At 42.0% G+C, this 22,612-nt stretch overlaps 1 protein-coding gene across 3 annotated transcripts in view; it reads right to left on the minus strand.

The window, feature by feature from the left end:
* The window catches only part of TCTN1 (tectonic family member 1), a 172,400-nt gene that overhangs the window by 115,740 nt on the left and 34,048 nt on the right, over window positions 1–22,612 (minus strand). The gene's annotated exons all lie outside the window — the stretch shown is intronic.

Consider the following 22,612-nt stretch of genomic DNA (forward strand, 5'->3'; position numbering starts at 1 on the left):
ACTAATTTTACAAATATATTTGCAGAACTTTATATGACCATTATGATAAAGAAAAAAAAAAGAAAGATAAATGCAAAACATAACTCGTCAATGTGGAATTAAAGGAGGACGAGATATGTTCGTAAGTAGGTTCTCGTCATGTGTCCGAGCCCAGCAGGACGTAGCCTGTAGGCTAGAGAGACCTAGAAAAGGGAAGGTAAAAAGAAGGAAGAAGAGGAGAGAGGACCAGAAGAAGGGTAAAAAAGGTGAGTGGGACAAAGAATATAGAGAATAATCAGGGAAAAGAAAAGAGGGGGACAGGGAAGTCCACGGGGTGAGAGGGGTGAGAGGGGTGGAGACTTACTATAGAGAGAGTAATTCTGAGTCAAAACGGGAAGGGTGGGAATACGTCACCCATGGTTGCCAGGTCCGAAGAAATTTATCATGCGTATCTGATATTACGGCCGTCAGTTTTTCATTAACCATGATCTCATTTACCCATTTTTTTACTGCCTCAAAGCTGAGAGCGGGAGTTTTCCAAGCCTTAGCTATGGTTAATTTAGTTGCAGTAAAAATATGGGATGCCAATTGGTGTTCTGGTCTTAGTAATTCTGTGGTCGGTTTCCCCAGGATAGCTTCAAAGGGGTCTCTCTTTATATTAGTATTGAAGAGGTTACGCAGCAATGCATAAACTCTAACCCATAGTCTGAATACCTTGGGACACTGCCACCAAATGTGTGCCATCGTACCCTCCCGAGAACACCCACGAAAACACAGGGCGAAATAAGTTGGGATAAAACTAGCTAATCTGGCCCGGGTGTAATACCATCTATAAAGCACTTTATAGGCGTTTTCCAAGAAAAGAACATTCCTGGAGCATTTGGACAATGCAATAGTCATGACCTGCCAATCCTCAGGGTCCAACTGCTTCCCAAATTCCGCCTCCCACTGGAGGTGGTATGATCTCAAGGGTGGTCTTTTGGAGTTAATTATAGCTGTATATATTAAAGAAATCAAACCCGAGGATTGAGGTCGTGATCTACAAAGGCTATCAAAGGGGGTTAACGTGTAGGGGGTTGGTTGAGATTTTATAAGGGTTTGAAGGAAATGTCGGAGTTGTATATAACTATAGTGCTCCCTAAGGGGGATATTATGGGAGGAGCGTAAGACTGCAAATGGGATGATCTTTGTAGGGGTAAGCACAGGCGGTGGTCTCAGCGGGGAGCATTGATAGCTTCAAGAAACTATTAGATAAGCACCTGAATGACCGCAACATACAGGGATATATAATGTAATACTGACACATAATCACACACATAGGTTGGACTTGATGGACTTGTGTCTTTTTTCAACCTCACCTACTATGTAACTATGTAGCAGGTTCGGGAGGGAGATTCTAGGTTTAGTGATGGTCAACAGGATATCATCTGCGAATAATGATAAGTTATGCGGAGTACCCGCTACTTCTACCCCCGCTATATCCGGATGAGATCGGATAGCCTCCACCAAGGGTTCCAATGCCAGGATAAATAAAAGTGGGGAAAGTGGGCAACCTTGACGGGGAGCCCCTTTTAATAGGGAAGATAGGTGACTCGAACCCGCAGTATTTCACTTTGGCCTGGGGGAAATTGTAGATAGCTGAAACCCAACGCATAAAGTAGCATTTAAATACCTGTGTCAGATAGGGCCATGACAACGTATAAAAAGCCTTGTTGATATCTAAGGACAAAAACATTGTTTCTAGGGACCTATTATGGACTATGTATTGTATTTGAAGGAGACGCCTGATAGCATCACCAGCCTGTCTTCTTGGGACAAAGCCCACCTGATCCTTCTTTATCAAGCGTGGTAGAAAGGAATTGAGGCGGTTGGCCAGGATTTTGGTTAAGATTTTCATATCGATGTTAATTAATGAGATTGGCCTGAAGTTAGCCCACGATGAATGATCCCTATCAGGTTTAGGTATCATAACGACGTTGGCAGTCAGCAGGTTGGGTGTAAAGGGGCGACCTTCCTTAACTGAATTATACATACCGTATTTGTTAGGTGAGGAGCAATAATATCCGTTAACTTCCGATAATAAAGTGCCGTAAAGCCATCTGGACCAGGTCGTTTGCCCACCTTTAACTCTTTAATGCACTGGAGGACTTCTGAGACTTGCATGTCTCGGTCCATCAGAGATGTGTGGGATTCGGATAGGGAAGGCAGAGATAGATTTGTCAAAAATGTGTCAAGGCCACGGGTGGAAGAGTGATCAGGTGCAGAATACAATTTAGTAAGACGGTACCGAAACTCTTCCAGAACTCGCTGGGGATTGCCGGTAAGAGTGTTGTGGCGAGTACGCAATGTAATGGGAGCAAATTTTGGGGCATTTGACGTACCATTTTTGCCGGGCCCAACGTAGGGTGCGTTCTGCCTCATCTGACAAACACAAATCTAGCTCTGTGTGGGCCTTATCTAGGAGTTTGCGATTAACGGGGGTGGGGGATTGCTTGAATGTCCTTGTTACTGCCTCCAATTTTGATTCTAATTCGTGGCGGGCCTGTTCCCTCTCCTTTTTGCGTTTAACATGGCCTCGTAGAACTACTTTATATGCCTCCCACAATGTGACAGGAGACGAAACGGATCCTGGATTAAAACTAAAGTATTCCAGAGAAGCTTTATGGATGTCATTAAGAATCACTTTGTAGGACAAGAGGGAGTCATTCATCACCCAGGGGGAGAATTGTGGTTTACTAAGCAGAGAATTACAAACCGCTGGGATGGGGTCGTGATCCAACCATGGGGCCGCCAGGATAGAAATTGATTCTATTAAAGGGAGATGTTTGCGAAGAACGAACATATGATCTATCCTGGAGTGGGAGTGGTGAGGGTGAGAATAGTAGGTGTAATCCCTACCCAGGGGATGAACATCCCGCCAAATGTCTATTAAGTCGTAATATTGCAGTGAATGTGAAAAAGTTTTAGCTACCGGGGAAGGGAGTTTGTGATCCGAAGGCTAATTGTCTAGGGAGGGCTTCAATGTCACATTGGAGTCACCTGCCAGAAGGAGAGTACCTTTCTGATGGGACCTCAACAGGGCGCAGTCATGGGTCAGGAAAGGCCCCGGGTATTTATTCGGGGCATAATAAGTCATAATCGTAACCTCGGTATCTTGAATAGTACCCTGTAAAATTAGGTACCTACCATTTGGATCTGCTATTTGTTTACTGCAAGTAAATGGGACCGACTTGCGGGAGGCTATCAGAACACCCCTCTGTTTAGTGGGACCATTAGCCAAGTAAACATAGGGGTAATCCGCCGCAAAATATTTAGGATAAGAAGAGGAAGAAAAATGGGTTTCCTGGAGGCATGCGATATCTATTTTTTGTTGTCTGAGGTATTTGAAAACTTTGATCCTTTTTTGGGGGGAGTTCATGCCCTGGACATTCAAGGACAACCAATTAAGAGTCATTGAAACGGAGGGAAACTCCTATACAGTATTCCAGCCAAACACCCCGTGGACCGGGAGGAAGGGAAGAAAGGACAAGGAGATATAGAAACAAGAAGAGGGAAGGAGAAGGAAAGCAAGACAAAAAAGATAGGTGTGTTGAGGAGAAATTTGAAATAGAGCTAACCTTAAGAGTTTGAATGCATCTTTTTGTGGGTTACAGGGCCCACAGTAGGGTGGGACATTGGCCAAGAGAATCATCTTAGCCAAGTGCCAACACATGAGGGGGAGGAGTGGTCCGTCGGAACCACTGGCCTAATGCATATCAATAAAGTCAAATACAGTAAATTGTGCACAGAGTCTAAAAAAAAGAGAAAAGGTGTCTAAGAAAACATTTAGGTAGAACCAGCTCAAACAGAGAAAATCAAATACATATAAAAAAACCTGTGAAGGTATAACTGTATGGAGCCCCCGGAAGCCCGGCGACGGCAGCCACCAGGCCGCCGCCTCCCGGGAACCAGGGGGACCTGCCCAACCTCACCGCAGCAGCAACTCTGCCAAACCCTCAAACAGAGGCGGAGAGCCGTCGTGCAGAAGCAGAAGACACAACCTGGTTATTAGAGAATATGAAAACACTGCGCTCTAATAGCAAAAATAAAATATATGTGAGCCAGCAGCTGCATACATTGTGACAAACAATAACTGGTAACTGGGAAAAAATGCAGCGCTAAGAAGTATTAGGAAGTTAGGGTGTAGTGAAACAATTAAGTAAGAGATGCTGTACTGAACAGTAAAGCATATGTGCAAAAACCATAAGTGAAATGAAATGAACAAACACAGTATAAAGTGTCCCCATATGGTAAATGGATGATTCCAAACTCAAATTAATAAGAGGAACTGGTATGGACCAAAAAATGATGTGAGACTAGAAAATAAAGTCAATGGTGCACGGTGTGGATCTGTGACTGTGAGTCAACAACGGGGTACAGAACTTCCGTAGCTGTAAACCAACATCTCGATATGGGGCATCAGAATGAAAACATCAGGAAGTAAGATAAGATGGGTACTCTTACCAGATGATGTGGACTCCACTGTCATATGACATGGAGTCAATGGTGCGTGGAGCCAAACCTAGGCTGGAAAACGATATCCGAAACGGTGGAACCTCTGTCTCACTTCTCGACTTCTCTGGTGGGGTGAAGAAACATCAGGAAGAGCCGCCAACTGGATATCAGCCAATAGACCTCAAGGATGTGTTCCAAGGAGAAGCCGGGGACAGATTTGATCCAGACCCCGTGATGGAAGTAGGGCTACTTGAAGGCAGTTTCTTGCATCGGGGTAATATGCAAATAAAAAATAAAAAGCTTCTGCATAGTGCAGGTAAACCAGGGATTTTTATTTCTAAAAATACCATACAAAAAATGGATAAAAGTGATCACAATTGAAATAAAATCTAAGCAGCGTAAGGAAGGGGAGATCGCCCGACGCGTTTCGACCAAGGGGGTCTTCAACAGGGGAATGCCTTATGGTTTTTGCACATATGCTTTACTGTTCAGTACAGCATCTCTTACTTAATTGTTTCACTACACCCTAACTTCCTAATACTTCTTAGCACTGCATTTTTTTCCCAACAACCTGGTTATTAAACCATTAAAAAAGTTACCCTTGCCCCCCCCCACATCTTAAGAAGAAAAAAAAGTTTCAGTAGTCAGACTTAAGTTTGTCCTTTGTGTGGAGAGGGGTCAAAAGGTCCTGCCAGTGTCCATGCCTCTGGATTGATCACAAGGATGATTAACAACACCCTCCACCGCCATCTCACAAATGGGGCGGCCTAAAGTAGAGTGTTCAAATATATCTCCAGGGCAGAGGACCTAGAACAGAACATGGTGCAAGTAAATCAGGTGGGGGGGGCATTCCAAGAAGTTCCCAGATGATCTGGGTAGCAAAGTGGGTAAATATAAATCCTCGGTTGTGGCATAAAGTCAAGCGACAAGAGAGATCAGGGATCACAAAAATGTAAACAAAGTACCTTCAACCATTATTGGACTTATGGAAACCGTGAGCCTGTAGATCCTTCAGCACCTGGGATCCTGGTTGGGAACGTTGGGAGGATTGCCAAGGAGGCCTAGAAGGTCCCGACCTGGAAGAGGAGGACACTGCGTCCGCCGGGGACAAAGGGAGGTCCAACTGCAGATCCTGGAAGTGACGTTTCAAATCAGATGGGGAGGTAGCCTGAAACTGATGGCCCAAGTGGGAAAAAGACAGCTTAAAGGGGAATCCCCATCTATATTTTATCCCCTGGGTTTGTAGAACCTGTAGGTAAGGTTTGAGGCCTCGTCGCCTGGCTATGGTGACCGGGATAGATCAGCAAACAACTGGAGGGAATGACCTTGAAAAAAGAGAGGCTTTGCTGATCCCTTGCTGCTTGCAAAAGTTTCTCTTTAGTACAGTAATAATGAAATTTGATAATAACGTCCCTCGGGGGGGGGCCCATCTGAGGATTTGGGTGCCAGGGACCTGTGGATACGGTCGAACTCGAGTCTCTCCACTGGGATCTCAGGGGCCAACTCCTGGAAGAAAGCAGTGGCTGTACCTTGTAGATCAGTAATAACCTCTGGGATACCGCGTATGCGCAAATTTTCCCTGCGGGCCCTATTCTCAGCGTCCTCCAATTTATCTTTTAGGGCCTCAATCTCAGCTGACATTTTATCCACTTCCTCCTCGTGGCCCTCCAGCACCGTGGTAGCCAGGTCCATACGTTATTCCAGCTGATTGGTGCGGTGACCTATCTCTTTAAGGCCCCAGACCAGGTCTGAGGAGAGTTTGCGGGAGGCTGCAGTAATCTCGTCCCTCACTATGCTGCGAAATTTCTCCAGCAATTTATCAGAGTCCACAGGGAGAGGACTCTGTAGATCTGTGGGAAATTGATGCAGGCTATCTGCAGGAGAAGCTGGATCCTCAGCAGAGAGCTGAGTGGCATCGTCCGACTCCGGAGGCTCAGACGCCATCTTAGATTTCGCTCTGCCAGGGCCTGGGAGAGATTTATGGGGCTGCCGGTTCCTGGGCTTAGTTTTAACGGAGCGGTACATTACCGAACGCTTCCAGAGGTGATCCGGAGCCTGGGGAGGTATGATAGCCATGTCCCCGCTCGCTCTGTGCAGTGTCAGGCTGGTTTTCTGGTTCCATCGGCGCGGAGCGGAGGAATCAGGCAACCATCTCCGTCGCTCGCACGCATGCGCCCCCCACCACATGAAATTTTTTTCATCTGTCAAGTCCAGGTCCCGATATGAAATTATAATGCGCTTCCTGCATTTCAATGATAACTCACAATGCCCCCCCCCCCTCTTAAATCACCCAGACTCTGATAAATTATATAAAATTCGCCCCTAGTTGATTTTTTCAACAAGAGGTTTGCCAAAATGTATATCCCTGGCCGGCTGAGAATCAAGCCGTATATACCCAGTAAGAGGGCAAGGTACGGGTTGAAGCTCAACAAGCTCTGTGAAAGCTCCACCTGATCTGGGCACTCATTCCATGTGTACGAAGGCAAAGACTCCCAGCTCCAGCCCCCCAAGTGTCCACCGTACATGGGAATAAGAGGAAAAATTGGCTAGGAGTTGGCACTCCCACTTCTCCAAAAGGGGTATCACATTTACATGGACAATTACTATACCAGTTTGCCCCTTTTCCGCCACCTATACCTGAAAAATACTTTGGCCTGCGGTGCAGCAAGGAAAAACAGAAAGGGCTTCCCACAGAATATAGTCACCACAACGCTACAAAGGGGGAATCCACAAGCTTGAGGAACGAGGTGTTCTGTTGGCTGTGAAGTGGAGGGATAGGAAAGATGTGTACATCATGTCCACCATCCATGATGACACCTCGGTGGAACTTTGCAGAAGATGCGGTCCCATTCGAAGACCTTCCTGTATCCATGAGTACAATAAATTCATTGGGGGGGGGATTTAAATGATCAAATGTTGCAGCCCTATTTATCAACATGAAAATCCCTGTTCTGGTATAAAAAGTCGCAATTTACTTTTTTCATTTGGCCATGTATAATTCTTTCATCATCTATCAAAAATCTACAGAAACACCCAACACCTTCCTAAAGTTTATTGAAGACATTGTCACTGCCCTGATATATCAACAAGTATCCCCCCCCCCAGAATGCATTTGCTCCGATTGTGTCAGCAGACTACATGAGCGCCATTTTCCTGACCATATTCCACCATCAGGATCCGGAAGACAACGCCAAACAAAAAAGGTCGGGTGTGCACCAAAAGAGGAGTTAGGAAAGACACCAGTTTCCATTGTCCCCAATGTCCCTCCCAACCTGGCCTTTGCATCGGAGAATGCTTCAGACACTAACACACTCTTGTAAACCATTAGCCCATATGTCCCCGTTTTCAATTTCTGTCCTAAATATTTCCCTGGTGCCTCAACCAACCATATCATTGCCTTCCATGTGAACCGACCCTGGCCTGTTTATCCACTATGCCTCTGCCTACCGTCTATTTCTGCCTTTTACCTGCACTGACCTCAGCCTGTTGTTCATGTTTTTTTGCCTGCCCCTTGGACTGATCTTTCACCCTGCTACACAGGGGTCTCAAATATGTGAGAGGCTCCAGAATAGTGTTCTGAGTTGAGAAAAACAGTTTTTTTTTTTATGTGTTCCCAGAACAGGGTCTGGTTGTCCGGAGGCTTCAAAGAGATTACCCGTCCCCATTCTTTCCTGACCGATGCCCTAAGCTTGATGGTTCTGCCTGCTCCCTGGACAAATACTTTGGCTGTGCTGACCATATCTCTGCCTGCTGCCTGTACTAACTATGGACAATATTTCTGCCTGCTGCATGGACGATCCTTTTGCTGCTGCAGACCACATCCCTGCCTGCTACCTGGACCAATGCTTTGGCTGTGCTGACTACATCTCTACCCGTACTGACTATGGACAGTATTCCTGCTTGCTGCCTGTTTTGCTGTCACTTTCCACATTCCTGCCTGCTGCCTTGACCGATGCTCTCCTCTGTGGACCACTGCACTACTAAAACCGCAGGTAATCTTTTCTTTACCCTTTGCTCAGCAGAATGTATTTTGGTTTGTAATTGGTATGTACAGTACATACTATGTGCTAGAAATATGAAGGGCCTTCAGCAATGTGATAGGTTGGCAGGAATTTATCTGTATAATTTATGCTCCTAGAATGCCTGGAGGTGCTACTTGGATGTTGGGCCTCTGTATGTGGCCAGGCTATGTAAAAGTCTCACACATGTGGTATCGCCATACTCAGGAGGAGTAGCAGAATGTATTTTGGGGTGTCATTTTTGCTATGTACATGCTATGTGTTGGAAATATCTTATAAATAGACAACTTTGCGTAAAAAAAAAAAAAAAAAAAAAAATGCGTTTTCATTTTTTCCCCACATTTTCCAAAAACTTCTGGAAAAAAAATGAACCGTTCAAAAGACTCATTATGCATCAAATTATATGTTGGGGTGTTAGCTTTCCAAAATGGGGTCATTTTGTGGGCGTTTCCATTGACCTGGTGCTCCAGAGCCTTCAAAAGTGTGATAGGTTGTCAAATGAGATGTGCAATTTATGCTCGTAGAATGCCTGGAGGTGCTACTTGGATGTTGGACCTCTGTATGTGGCCAAGCTGTGTAAAAGTCTCACCCCATGTGGTATGGCTATACTCAGGAGGAGAAGCAGAATGTATTTTGGGGTGTCATTGCAAGTATGCATGTGCTGTGTGAGAGAAATAACTTGTTATTATGACAATTTTGTGTAAAAAAAAAAAAAAATCAAGAATTGTGGGAAAAAATTACAACTTCAAAAAACTCAACATGCCTCTTACCAAATACCTTTGAATGTCTGCTTTCCAAAAAGGGGTCATTTGGGGGGTATTTGTACTTTCCTCGCTTGTTAGAGTCTCAAGAAATGATAGGGCTTCAGTACATCGAGTGTGATCAATTTTCAATGATTTTCAACATAGCTTGTATAGCTTGTAGACTCTATAACTTTCACAAAGACCAAATAATATACACTAATTTGGGTGATTTTTTACTAAAGATATGTAGCAGTATTCCTTTTTTTCCCAAATTTATGAAAAAAAAAAAAAAAAAAGACTTATTTGCAAAATTTTACAATAGAAACTAAAAAAAAAAAAAAAAAAAAAAAAAGTGTTTTTTTTTCAAAATTTTCTCTTTTTTCACTTATATTGCAAAAAATTAAAAACCCAGCGGTGATTAAAGACCACCAAAAGAAAGCTCTGTTTGTGAAAAAAAAAAAGATAAAAATTTTGTTTGGGTACAGTGTAGCATGACTGAGTAATTGTCATTCAAAGTGTGAGAGCACTGAAAGCTAAAAATTGATCTGAGCAGGAAGGGTATATAAATGCCCTGTATTGAAGTGGTTAACTGGCAATTGCGCGGTCATGCAACAACATTTTTTTTTTTTTTTTTCATTTTAACATAAGCTTTTTGGTGGTATTTAACCACATGCCTACCGGGCACTTATACCCCCTTCCTGCCCAAGCCATTTTTCAGCTTTCAGTGCTGTAGCACTTTGAATGGCAATTGCGCAGTCGTGCTACACTGTACCCTTATTTATCCTTTTCTTCACAGAAATAAAGGTTTCTTTTGGTGGTATTTAATCACTGCTGGGTTTTTTATTTTTTACAAAAAAAAAAAAAAGGAAGACCAAAATTTAGAAAAAAAAAAAAAAAATATGTTTTTTACTTTTTTTCGGTCAGTAAATTTTGTAAAGAAGTAATTTTTTGCCTTCACTAATGTGCGCTGATGAGGCGGCACTAATAGGCTGAACTGGTGGGCATTGATAAGGAGGCACTAATATGCCGCACATATGGGCACTGATTTGTGGCACTGATGGGCACTAATAGGCGGCACTGGTGGGCACTGATAGGTGGCACGGATAGTCGGTACTGATGGGCATTGATCAACAGCAGTAATGGGCATTGATTGGCAGCACTGATAGGCGGCACTGATTGCCAGCACTGACTGGCATCGCTAATGGGCACCGATTGCTGCCACTGGTGGGCACTGATTACTGGCATTGGTGGGCATTGATTGGTGACACTGTATTTCTATATTGTAATCAGGGCACTCACGATCAGTGCCCTGATTACATTCCTAGATGTACTCCTGAGTGGAGATGCCGTTGGTCGGCTCTCCTCGCCACACACTCTGTCAGTGTGAGGCGAGGAGAGCCGATTACCGGCATCTCCGTGTTTACATGTGACTGGCTGTGATTGGACACAGCCAATCACATGGTTAAAGAGCCGCGGATGCGGCTCTTTACAGAGATCGGGGTTGGGCCGCATCCTAGCAACACGGAGCGGCCACGATCGCCACGTGCCTTGTGGGACGCTGTCATATGACGGCGTCCCAGAATGAGAGCCACACCGCCCCGACAGCAGTTAATCACCACTGGGTTTATTGCTATATAAAAACATACCAGAAAGTTTGAAAGAAAAAAAAAAACCCACACATGTTTACTGCTAGAAAATTCTGCAAATAATGTTTACTCATAACATTTAGGTCAAAATGTATTCTGCTAGATTTCTTTGGTAAAAATAACCCAAATCAGTGAAATGATTTAGTTTGTGTGAAAGTTAGGGCTCATGCACACTGCAGCCCCAAAAAAATAAAGCTGCTTTTACGGGCATTTGAGCTTTTTTTCAGCTTAAAGAAGCTTGCGCTTTTCTCTGCACGTTTTTATTGAGATTTTTAATTGAGATTTCTTCAAGCTCCTTTGAGCATAAGAGTTTTTGTGTTTTTTATTTTTACAAACCCTCCTAGATATTTTCTTAACCACTGTATAAACAAAACAAAAAGCTGGAACAAACTTTTTGCGAGTTTTCAAGCTCTTTGGGGCACCACCTCCTCTCAAAAACGAGAGTTTGGTGGGGTCTTTTTATGCCTGTAGGAGCAAATAATAAAGTCTACAAACTATGGTAAATAGATTTGAAAAATGATCAATCCTGATGTACTGATGGCCTCATCTCATTTTTCGATGCCCTAAACTGCCAAGACAGTAAAAATACCCCCCTCACTATAGTCCATAGTAAAAGTAATGTGGGCAGGCCACAAGTGGTTAACGCCTTTCGTTATGTTGGCTATGTGCTCACCTATCCTGGTTTTTAATGCTCTTGTTATTCTCCTTATATACTGCAGACCACAAAGGCACTGCAGTAAGTACAGGATGAACAGTTATGTGATGGCAAGAAAGCCTTCATTCTGGAAATATTAAAATTTGCCATTAAACTTTTGGCATGAGGCAATTTCTTTTTACAAAATAAACCAAAGTGACGTTGAATCTGCACCCAGCCTTACGAACTTGTTTTTTGGTCAAGTGAGAGGAGATCATCTGGGGGGGCCCCCACCCGGAGCCAATATTTTGAAGGATGTACATTGATGACATAATGCTCCTGTGGAAAGGTGATGAGGATTCTTTGCACAGATTCATGCTTGAGCTTAATTCAAATTCGTTGGGTATTAAAATTAGCATATGATTTTAGCAAAATGGAAATACATTTTTTGGACCTGATCATTGTGGTCACAAATGGCCAGTTTTGCACCAGGACATTTTTTTAAACAAACCAACAGGAATTATAAGATTCCTGTTGGATGTTGCCATCACCCTCTTTGGATAAAAGGAATATCCAAGAGGCTATTTCTCTGATTGCGGAACAATTGCACTTCTTTGGATGATTGCTATTCTCAGGCGAATGTTTTGAATCAAAGCTTCGGTTAATTGCATAGATGTTCAAATGCCGCACAAATTTTTTTTTTATCGCTGCAATTACCTTTATATTGTACTTTATTGTGGCACTTCCTGTCTCTCCTCCCATGGGAGTAGGCGTGTTTATTGCCTTTCCCCGGCGCCGCACTGTCTCCTGGGAGCTTAGTGTCAGGCTTCCCAAGATTCAGTGCAAAAACAATGATCATGCGTGTGAACAAGCTGTGAATGAACAGCATTCACCGCATCCAGGAAAATCAATGCTTGTGGGCTTCACATACCCACAAGCAAGATGGAAACAGCCAGCATCACATTTTTTAAGTTATTCTTCAGTACGAAAACAGACAGAGGCGGAAATATTACACCCAAACTGAGTATTATTTTGGGATTAGCAAAGTGTCTCAATGACCTAAAAAAAAAAAAAAAAAAAAAAAAAAAGGATTGGTCGCCGGACTCCCGCTTTAAGACAAAAGTATCTATATCAATATTTCTCAATATCTATGTTAGCAAAGATGCAAAATGTGACAAAAATAGTGAGGGTGCAGGGAGAAAAAAGGGGAAAAAAAATTAAAAGGTTGGTGCGAGCATGCGCTGTGAAAAGAAAAGAAAAATCGTGTGTTGTGACTCCTCAAATTCAGTTAAAAAGAAACCAGCGCATCACCCGTGAGAGGTGAGAAGTAAAAAAGTGCATTGAAAGTGAAGGGATAATTTGCAGGGAAGTGCTAGTGAAGGATATATATGATTGCCAGGTAAGTATATCCGGCCAACAAAAGTACCAAAAAGCCAGGAAAACAATAATGGCGGTGGTGATAGTTGAAAAAATAGATGAAGGTGAAACCCTAAAGGTTTAGAGTGCTGAAAAGTGAGTGAAGTATGGCAAACATGGTAAAAGTATCAAACAGTGTTGAAGTACTGCAGAGTTGTGAAAAGATACCACAGAACTTATTACCTGATTAAAAAGGTTGGACATATGCAACCTCCAAACAAAAAAGTGCATACCATTTGATAACAATAAGGACCTATACATGGAAGAAAAATCATAAATTAAAAAAGGGAAGTTTTATAAATAGGTTTGTAATCCTGCAGCCTATTGTTGTTTCCTTACCTCACAGGTCTGTGTGTTGTCATGCTCTCATTGCGGATCAACTGAGTGATTCCAGCAAGGAGCATCTCTAATTATATTTCCTGGGTGAAGGGGTAATTGCTAACAGGTGTTTTTTAAAACTCTCCAGCCCATCCCACAGAGAGGGGGGCCATGGGAGGCGTTGTGGCCCCCTCAGCGTTCCGGTAAGCCAGTGCTCCGGACGCCTCCGTCACCTTCGACGTACTGCTGTGACTGGAGACGGGGAGCGCGCATGTGTAAAGGAGGCCGGGGGATCGTCCCGCGCATGTGCGCCACCCGAACCCCATGTCTGAAGGTAAACACGGAACGCCGCCGGCAGGGTAAGAAGCTCCACCTGATGGTGGATGCTTGGCTAGGGAGACGTGAAACATCTCGTCCCCCCACCCTGCCGGGAAGCCGCTAGATCGAGGACTGACACCCCGGGGTGCAAGGGGAGGAGAAAAACAGCGGTCCAGAATCTGGGGGAAGAGAAAATAAAGTAATTAATTAATGAGAGTATAAGACATGTTCTTTGAAGCTAATATTTATATATTGTAGTGTCCAGAGAACAAAATAAAATTGTGCAATTATGATACAGTATTTATTATATTTTACCATAAGCAGTGAAGGAAGTACACTATGGAGACTACAGCTTAACGAATATATGCTAACGTTATAGCACACATCTAAGGAAAGTATGTGCTAACATTTTAAGGTACATACATAGGTCTCTCAAGGTTTTTCACAGGGAAAAGACCGCTGAAAGAGATAAGCAGACAAGTATTCTTAGGGAGACAGTGAGGATTATAAGTACATCTTAGTAATAACTCATTATATAGATATAATCAAATTATGACTATACATATCTCCATTATTCAATATCGGGGAGTCAGCATGCATACCTGTGCAAGATTAGATTAACATGAGAAATCATGCATTACTTCACTTCAAGAGAAAGGATATATTCTGTCTTATTTATATTTTTATCAAGCTTCCACCATTACTCTCCCTATCTTATCTGCGTTATCCTCTCAGCTGGTCTTCCCGGAGTTGAACCCTTTCAAAAAAGGAGTGTATGAAATGGACTCGTTGAGGCCTGGGTATGTGGTGGCCCCAAGTTTAAATATCCATTTTTGTTCGATTTGTAGGAGCTTATGTTCCAGTCGCCGCCTCTTCCTGGAATATGAATCCTATCTAAGGCGGCAAAGGCAACTTTGGGCATCCTATAATTGTGTTTGGTGACCACATGTCTTCCTAAGGGAAGGTAGATGATGCCAATTTCCATGCTATAAATGTGTTTAGATGTTCTACACCAGAATTTCTGCCTAGTTTTGCCTACGTAAAATGCGCCGCACTCACAGGTCATTAAGTATACTACAGCCGAGGTTTGACAGTTTACGAAATGTTTGGGCTTAAAAACCTGGCCGTTCAGAAGTGTAAATACTTTTTCTCTTCTTATCCATTGACAGTGACTGCAATATTCACACGGAAAAGTTCCGTATGTGGAGCAGTGTTTCTTATTAGTTTTGCGATATTCACTTTTCACCAAATTGCGGCGCGTCTAAATGTAATAGAGGGGACTGGGGAGACAAAGTGCTTAACTTTATCGTCTGTGAGGATGGACCAATGTCTAGCAATAATATTGCGAATTTGCTGATGTTGTCGTGAGTATCGTATAATAGTACGTGATGGGTATGCTTCCTTATTTTTTCTTGCTTGTGGTCTAAACAGCAAGGCTTCCCTGGCCTGTGCAATAGCTCGATTATATGCTTTTCTTAGGCACCGCCGGCTATAACCTCTATCTAGTAGTCGGTTTTGGAGCCTTCCAGCCTCGATTTTGAAGAGTGTATCATTGGAACAGTTTCTCCTCAATCGGAGTTACTGTCCATATGGAATCGAATTCTTTAGGGGAGACGGGTGGAAACTGTCCGCGTGCAACACGGTGTTTCCCGCTGTGTTTTTTCTATATAGTGTGCTGGTTATATTCCCTTGTATGTCACATTCAACTTTCGCATCTAAAAAGGTTACAGATCTGAAATCAGAATTCATAGTGAATTTCAGGTTCCAGTTGTTTACGTTCATGTGATTGAAAAACTGCATCAGCATTTCCTCCGACCCTTCCCAGACGACGAAGATATCATCAATGTACCTGAGCCACGTAGTGACGTGGCTCAGGTACATGGCGAGATCCTCATCGCTGAAAAGTGACCGCTCCCACTCCCCCAGGTATAGATTGGCGTAGGATGGGGCACAGCATGTCCCCATCGCTACGCCTTGCACCTGGAGGTAGTGGGAGCCGTCAAAACAAAAGTAGTTATTTAAAATGTGATCCAGACCTCTCAGGATGAAATCATTCAAGGCCCTATCATACCGTGATCCTTGTTGTAGTACCTTGTAAATGGCCTGAAGTCCTTTCCCATGTGGGATTGAGCAATATAGGGCTTCAACATCTATTGTGACCAAAATTGAATTTTCAGAGAGTTTAAGTTCGTTTATCATTTGAAAAAAATGGATAGTATCCTTCGAGAACGAAGGTAATGCTGCTACGAAAGGCTGAAGGTACGAGTCAATTACCCTACTCAGGTTTTCAGAGATCCCACCGTTGTCTGAGATAATTGGTTGCCCTGTAATTTGGGTGGAACTTTTGTGGATCTTTGGGAGACTGTAAAAAGTAGGTGTACGGGGATGTTTGGTCTTAATGAAATCATATAAATCTTTATTAATTGTGCCATCACGGTATGCCTGATCGATTAAATTATAGAAGGCTTGATTGGATTTTGTAATGTGTCTACGATGGATGGTCTTATACCATTCTTTGTTATTCAAGATGTTGTGACACATTGTTCTGTACGTTTTGTTGTCCATTAGGACAACATTGCCCCCTTTGTCCGATGGCTTTATAATAATCGAATGATTATTACGTAAAGATTCCAATGCTTTACATTCTTCGGCCAATAAATTTTGTGGAGCATGGGCACGACAGGGTATTTTAGCGATATCCTTAAGTGTCTGTTTAATAAAGGTAGCTACACTTGGATTTGTTTGTAATGATGGAAATTTGGTAGACAGTTTTTTAAAGAGAGTCGCTGGATTTAGGGTGGATTTGTTCACCTCTTCGAATAGTTTATCAAGGTCTAATTGATCTATTAGATCGTCCGAGTTGCTTTCCTGAAATAATAAAGTCAAGTCCCGTAGGGCCTTGAACTCTCTCATTGTATATTTTGACCAGTCAGTTGTATCAATTTCATTTGGTGTTTGCTCGTATTGGCACTTTAGCAGTAATTTTCGGGCAAACAGATGCAGATCCGTAACCAATTCAAACAAATCAAAGTTTTGCTGGGGGCAGAAGCTCAGACCCTTTGATAAGAGGCGAGTCTCTGCTTTTGTGATGGAGCATGAGGATAAGTTGATAACGTTTAGGGGTTGTGTTGTAACAAAATCACATGCGGGTCCATCCCTCTCCCAATTTTGTTGGTTTGTGGGGAGCTCACTCCCCTTGTTGAGTTTAACCCTTTCATGACTAAGCCTATTTTTGAAATTTGGTGTTTACAAGTTAAAATCCATATTTTTTGCTAGAAAATTACTTAGAACCCCCAAACATTATATATATTTTTTTAGCAGAGAATCTAGAGAATAAAATGGAGATTGTTGCAATATTTTATATCACACGGTATTTATGCAGCGGTGTTTTAAACGCAAATTTTTGGAAAAGGGACACTTCCATGAATTTAAAAAAATCCAAACAGTAAAGTTACCCCAATTTTTTTGTATAATGTGACAGATGATGTTACGCCGAGTAAATAGATACCAAACATGTCACACTTTATAATTGCACGCACTCGTGGAATGGCGACAAACTATGGTAGCTATGAATTTCCATAGGCAACGCTTTAAATTTTTTTTACGGTTACCAGGTTAGAGTTACAGAGGAGGTCTAGGGCTAGAATTATTGCTCTCGCTCTGACGATCGCGGTGATACCTCACATGTGTGATTTGAACGCTGTTTACATATGCGGGCGCAACTTCCGTATGCGTTTTCTTCGCTGCGCGAGCTCGCGGGGACGGGGGCGCTTTAAAATTTTTTTTTTTTTTTTTTTAATTTATTTTATTTATTTTTAGACTTATAAATTGTGTTTTTTAAAAAAATATTTTTTTTTAACTTTTATTGCTAAATGTAAACATCCCTTGTGACAGTAATAGGTGGTGACAGGTACTCTTTATGGAGGGATCGGGGGTCTAAAAGACCTCCGATCCCTCCTCTGCACTTCAAAGTATTCAGATCGCCGAAAACGGCGATTCTGAATACGGTGTATTTTTTTAAATTCGGCGCCATTGGCAGCTGAGTAAACGGGAAGTGACGTCATGACGTCGCTTCCGCGTTTACATTGAGAAGGCTGGAACGAAGCTGGAATAATTTCTTTATTTTCTCTTCCCCCAGATTCTGGACCGCTGTTTTTGTCCTCCCCTCGCACCCCGGGGTGTCAGTCATCGATCTGGCGGCTTCCCGGCAGGGTGGGGAGACGGGTTGTTTCACGTCTCCCTAGCCAAGCATCCACCATCAGGTGGAGCTTCTTACCCTGCCGGCGACGTTCCGTGTCTACCTTCGGACATGGGGTTCGGGTGGCGCGCATGCGCGGGACGATCCCCCGGCCCTGACCGGGCATGTCTCCTTTACACATGCGTGCTCCCAGTCTCCAGTCACAGCATTACATCGAAGGTGACGGAGGCGTCCGGAGCACTGGCTTACCGGAACGCCGAAGGGGCCACAACAGGGAGGCATCACGCCTCCCATGCCCCCCCCCCCCCCCGAGGGATGGGCTGGAGAGTTTTAAAAAACACCTGTTAGCAATTACCCCTTCACCCAGGAGGGATAGGCTGGTGAGTTTTTAAAAAACACCTGTTAGCAATTACCCCTTCACCCAGGAAATATAATTAGAGATGCTCCTTGCTGGAATCACTTGATCCGCAATGACAGCATGACAACACAAACCTGTGAGGTAAGGAAACAAATGGTATGCACTTTTTTGTTTGGAGGTTGCATATGTCCAACCTTTTTAATCAGGTAATAAGTTCTGTGGTATCTTTTCACAACTCTGCAGTACTTCAACACTGTTTGATACTTTTACCATGTTTGCCATACTTCACTCACTTTTCAGCACTCACTCACCTTCATCTATTTTTCAACTATCACCACCACCATTATTGTTTTCCTGGCTTTTTGGTACTTTTGTTGGCCGGATATACTTACCAAGGCAATCATATATATCCTTCACTAGCACTTCCCTGCACATTATCCCTTCACTTTCAATGCACTTTTTTACTTCTTACCTCTCACGGGTGATGCACTGGTTCCTTTTTAACTGAATTTGAGGAGTCACAACACACGATTTTTCTTTTCTTTTCACAGCACATGCTCGCACCAACCTTTTTAAAAAAAATAAAAAAATTTCCCCTTTTTTTGACCCTGCACCCTCACTATTTTTGTCACATTTTGAATCTTTGCTAACATAGATATTGAGAAATATTGATATAGATACTTTTGTCTTAAGTGTAAATCTAGTCACAATACAAGGGGATACTTATCCCATATATATATATATATATATATATATATATATATATATATATATATATATATATATATACACACACACACACACACACACACACACACACATACACACACACACCCCTTGAGGGATCCCCCTTTGGGATATAGACAAAAATTAGATTAACAGATAAATCCCAACATCATCATTTAAGATAAATATTTTTCTAAACAAATTAAAACATCTTGCATACCATCATGACACCATAGATGGACATTTTCTAATTCCTATTATTATGACCACTTTCAGGTGTCCCTCTCTTTCCATTCCCCTCCCTCCGCTTGTGGGTGGGGGGCCACGCCATTTGTGACCACCTGCAAGTCGCACGGGTCGGCCCTGCCTCCCCTTGAAGTGTGAGTAGGGACGACATACCAGCGGAGTCCAGAATCACAAGTGGGAAACCTTTTGTCCTTTGTCTGTCTTTTTAAAAGAAATCTCCGGATAAACCAATGCATGACATAGAGGGTAACTATTTAAAACACTATCTCCAATTTCCTATAGAAGACATAATTTATTGTACTAATACTTTGATCCTTTTTCTCTGATGCAATTGTAGAGCTATTATGAACCCCCTGAGGAAGACCATGACCCAGTAAGGTTGAAATGCATTGGGGTTTTCTCTGTCATCGGATAGTATAACTTCAATCAATGTTTTAAGGTGGCATTGTTGTATGCATAACCTTCATATGTTCACATGACACCAAAATTACTGTCTGATCTGTTACCTTAATTTGCTGTTTTATGCATTATGTAAACCGGAGCTCATGTTTTTAAACTTGCGTCTTGTATAGTCTATGTCCAGAGCCTTTTTTCAAATAAAATTAATCATTTTGAATAAAAACTTTATTTGATTTATAATTGCTGCTGAAAAACCCCACGGGGATCTTCCATTTATCTTTTCATAAAAATAAAAAAGTAAAGCGTCCCCGCCCATATGTGTTCGCACACGGAAGCAAAAAACGCATATGTAAGTCGCGCCCACATATGTAAACAGAGTTCAAATCACACGTGAGGTATTACCGCGTGCGTTAGAGAGAGAGAGCAACAATTCTAGCCCAAGGCCTTCTCTGTAACTCTAAACTGGTAACCTGTAAAAAAATGTAAAATGTCGCCTATGGAGATTTTTTAAGTACCAAAGTTTGGAGCCATTCCACAAGTGTGAATTTTTAAAGCGTTGGGTATCTATTTACTCGGCATCCCATTATACAAAAAAAAGTTGCAAAGACCGCCATTTTATTCCCTAGAGTCTCTGCTAAAAACACATATATAATGTTTGGGGGTTCTGAATAATTTTCTAGCAAAAACTACTAATTTAAACGTATAAACAAAAAGTTCATTTTTCTTTTCAAACAATTGTTTCGGGGTGTGCAGCCCTTATCAGACTCTTTAAAAGTGTCATTCCATGTTATACTTTTTTATTTTTATAATATACATTTTTATTTTTTTTTGTTTATTTTACTTTTAATTTTTTTATTTTTACACTTACTCTTTACATTTTTTTTGATCACTTTTATTCCTATTACAAGGAATGTAAACAGCCCTTGTAATAGTTATAGTGCGCAACAGGTCTTCTTTATTGGGGGATGTGGGGTCTATAAGACCCCACATCTCTCCTTCAGGCTGGAAAAACCAAGATAAAAAAAAATGAATAAAAAAAATAAACTGTCTCTGCCTGTCCAGCCACATCTCCAGCATTGTTTACTTCCACCCGGGCCTTCAAGGGTCATAGAGATATGACTGGAGACCATCTGGTCACCAGAAATCTCTGTACTCAATTTCCGGTGGCAGACGATTCATTCTCTGGCTCAACGATTGCACGGGTGAGCCGGTAGAAGCACCAAAGCAAGAGGCTGAACTGCCGCTATGATTGTTCTTATAGCGCAGAGAATCCCTGGCCAAAAAAGATGGTATCTGAAAGATGCCTGCAGCTGCAGGCATCGTTCAGATATCCCCACTCAAAGTCAACGACGTCATATGACGTCCTTGGGCTGGAAGTGGTTAAGAAACAAAATAGTTGGATGAGCTGTCAAAGTATAAATGCTTGGCGAGTTGCACGGTTTTTATCTTTGCAAAAGATGTGGGGTGTGTATCGAGAGTGGTTTGAGCACATCCAGAATAACTTATTTTATGTCTACAAGTACAGGATGTACCTAAGAAATTAGAGAATTTATTACTGGTTTCTCCCAGAATATTATGCATTTCCTGCAGTATATCAGGAGAATAGGAGCATTAAAAACCAGGATAGGGGAGCACATATCCAACATAAATAAAGGCTTTAAGGGCCATAGCCTTTCTAGATATTTTTCTCACGCTCACAATAGGAACACAAAAGGTTAACGTGTAATAGTAATTGGTAGATTTTCCTCCACATTGGTAAGGTAGTAACAGAAGAGAAGTCTCTAGGTTGGAGACCAAATGGATTTATAATATGAAAACCTTTAATCCATTCAGGTTGAATATCAAGTGGAACATTAATTGTTTCATTAACAACAGCTGAGGTTTTGATGTGCAGAAATTTGTAAAAAAGCAAACAAATAAGACAAAAAAAACAATCCACGCAATGTATTTAACTTTTTAATAATATTTCTAATGATGTAATAATTTCTTTGATATTTTTTAGTAAAATTCACCCTCCCAAATGGGTCCCATAAAAAAATAAAAATAAATATGAGATATATGGTTTTAATATTTTAATAAAAATGTATGGGTTTTAAAATGTATTTTATTGATATTTTAGACTTACCGTGTTTTTACCACAAGATGGAGCTGAATCAACACCATTACAGGGCGTTATTGTTGCTATTTAAGTTTATATTATAAAGGATTAGGGCTTGGTTACTTTTTCTCACATTTATTAAATATATGGACTATGGAGAATTTTAATTAATATGGATCTGGATTGGTTTGGTTCCATTTTCCATTTATATTGCATGAGAGCACCGCACTGTCACATCCTGTGTTACGATCCCCTGATGATGTCAATTATGCCAAAAGGTATATGACTGAGCTAAAGATCTGACATCATCATGAACACCGGAGCGATCATACTTTTGACGCCTATTCACTTTCTCCTCTTTGTGAGTATATGTGTATTTATATAAAACCTGTTATTTGTAGTGGTATTATGATATGTATGTTCTTGATCAGTAGCATTTATAATTCAATGCTGTGAGAACAACTGTGTGACACCCCATGTGGATCTTGCCCCAAGGCTTTACACAGTGTATAATTACCCCTAACTTTGAGGTCTCAACATTCGGCAAGAGGTGTGTTATCCTTAGCAGTGGAGGATATTGACACTGGAGGCTTTTCTCACTTGCTGTGGCGGTATCCAGAGAATGGATATTTAGCACCGATCACCATTCTAGGTGTTTTAAATCAGATTTTTTTTTTTTATTTATAAAGCATAGGAAGAGAAAAAAAATCTTCCTTTAAACAAAAACAAAAACATACATCAAATAGCATTGCCAAGGACATATTATCTAAATGTACAACCAATCAGATTTGCTTCTCCTGCATCATTATGTTATATGTGAACTTACAATCAATGTAAGAAGACAAATCTCTACATGTCCATACCAGTATCTGCTGTTTCGTGTATTTTCCTCTTTTAATAAGCGTTTCCTTTTAGTGTTTTGTACCCCTACTCCGCTCCAGGTCCTAAAAAGGACAAATCGGTTGGTGTAGAGGTACCCCCCCCCCCCAAACAGGGGGGGGGGGGGGGGAGATTTCCAGT

The sequence above is a fragment of the Aquarana catesbeiana genome, linkage group LG01 (genome assembly GCF_042186555.1).
Source record: "Aquarana catesbeiana isolate 2022-GZ linkage group LG01, ASM4218655v1, whole genome shotgun sequence".
NCBI lineage: Eukaryota > Metazoa > Chordata > Amphibia > Anura > Ranidae > Aquarana > Aquarana catesbeiana.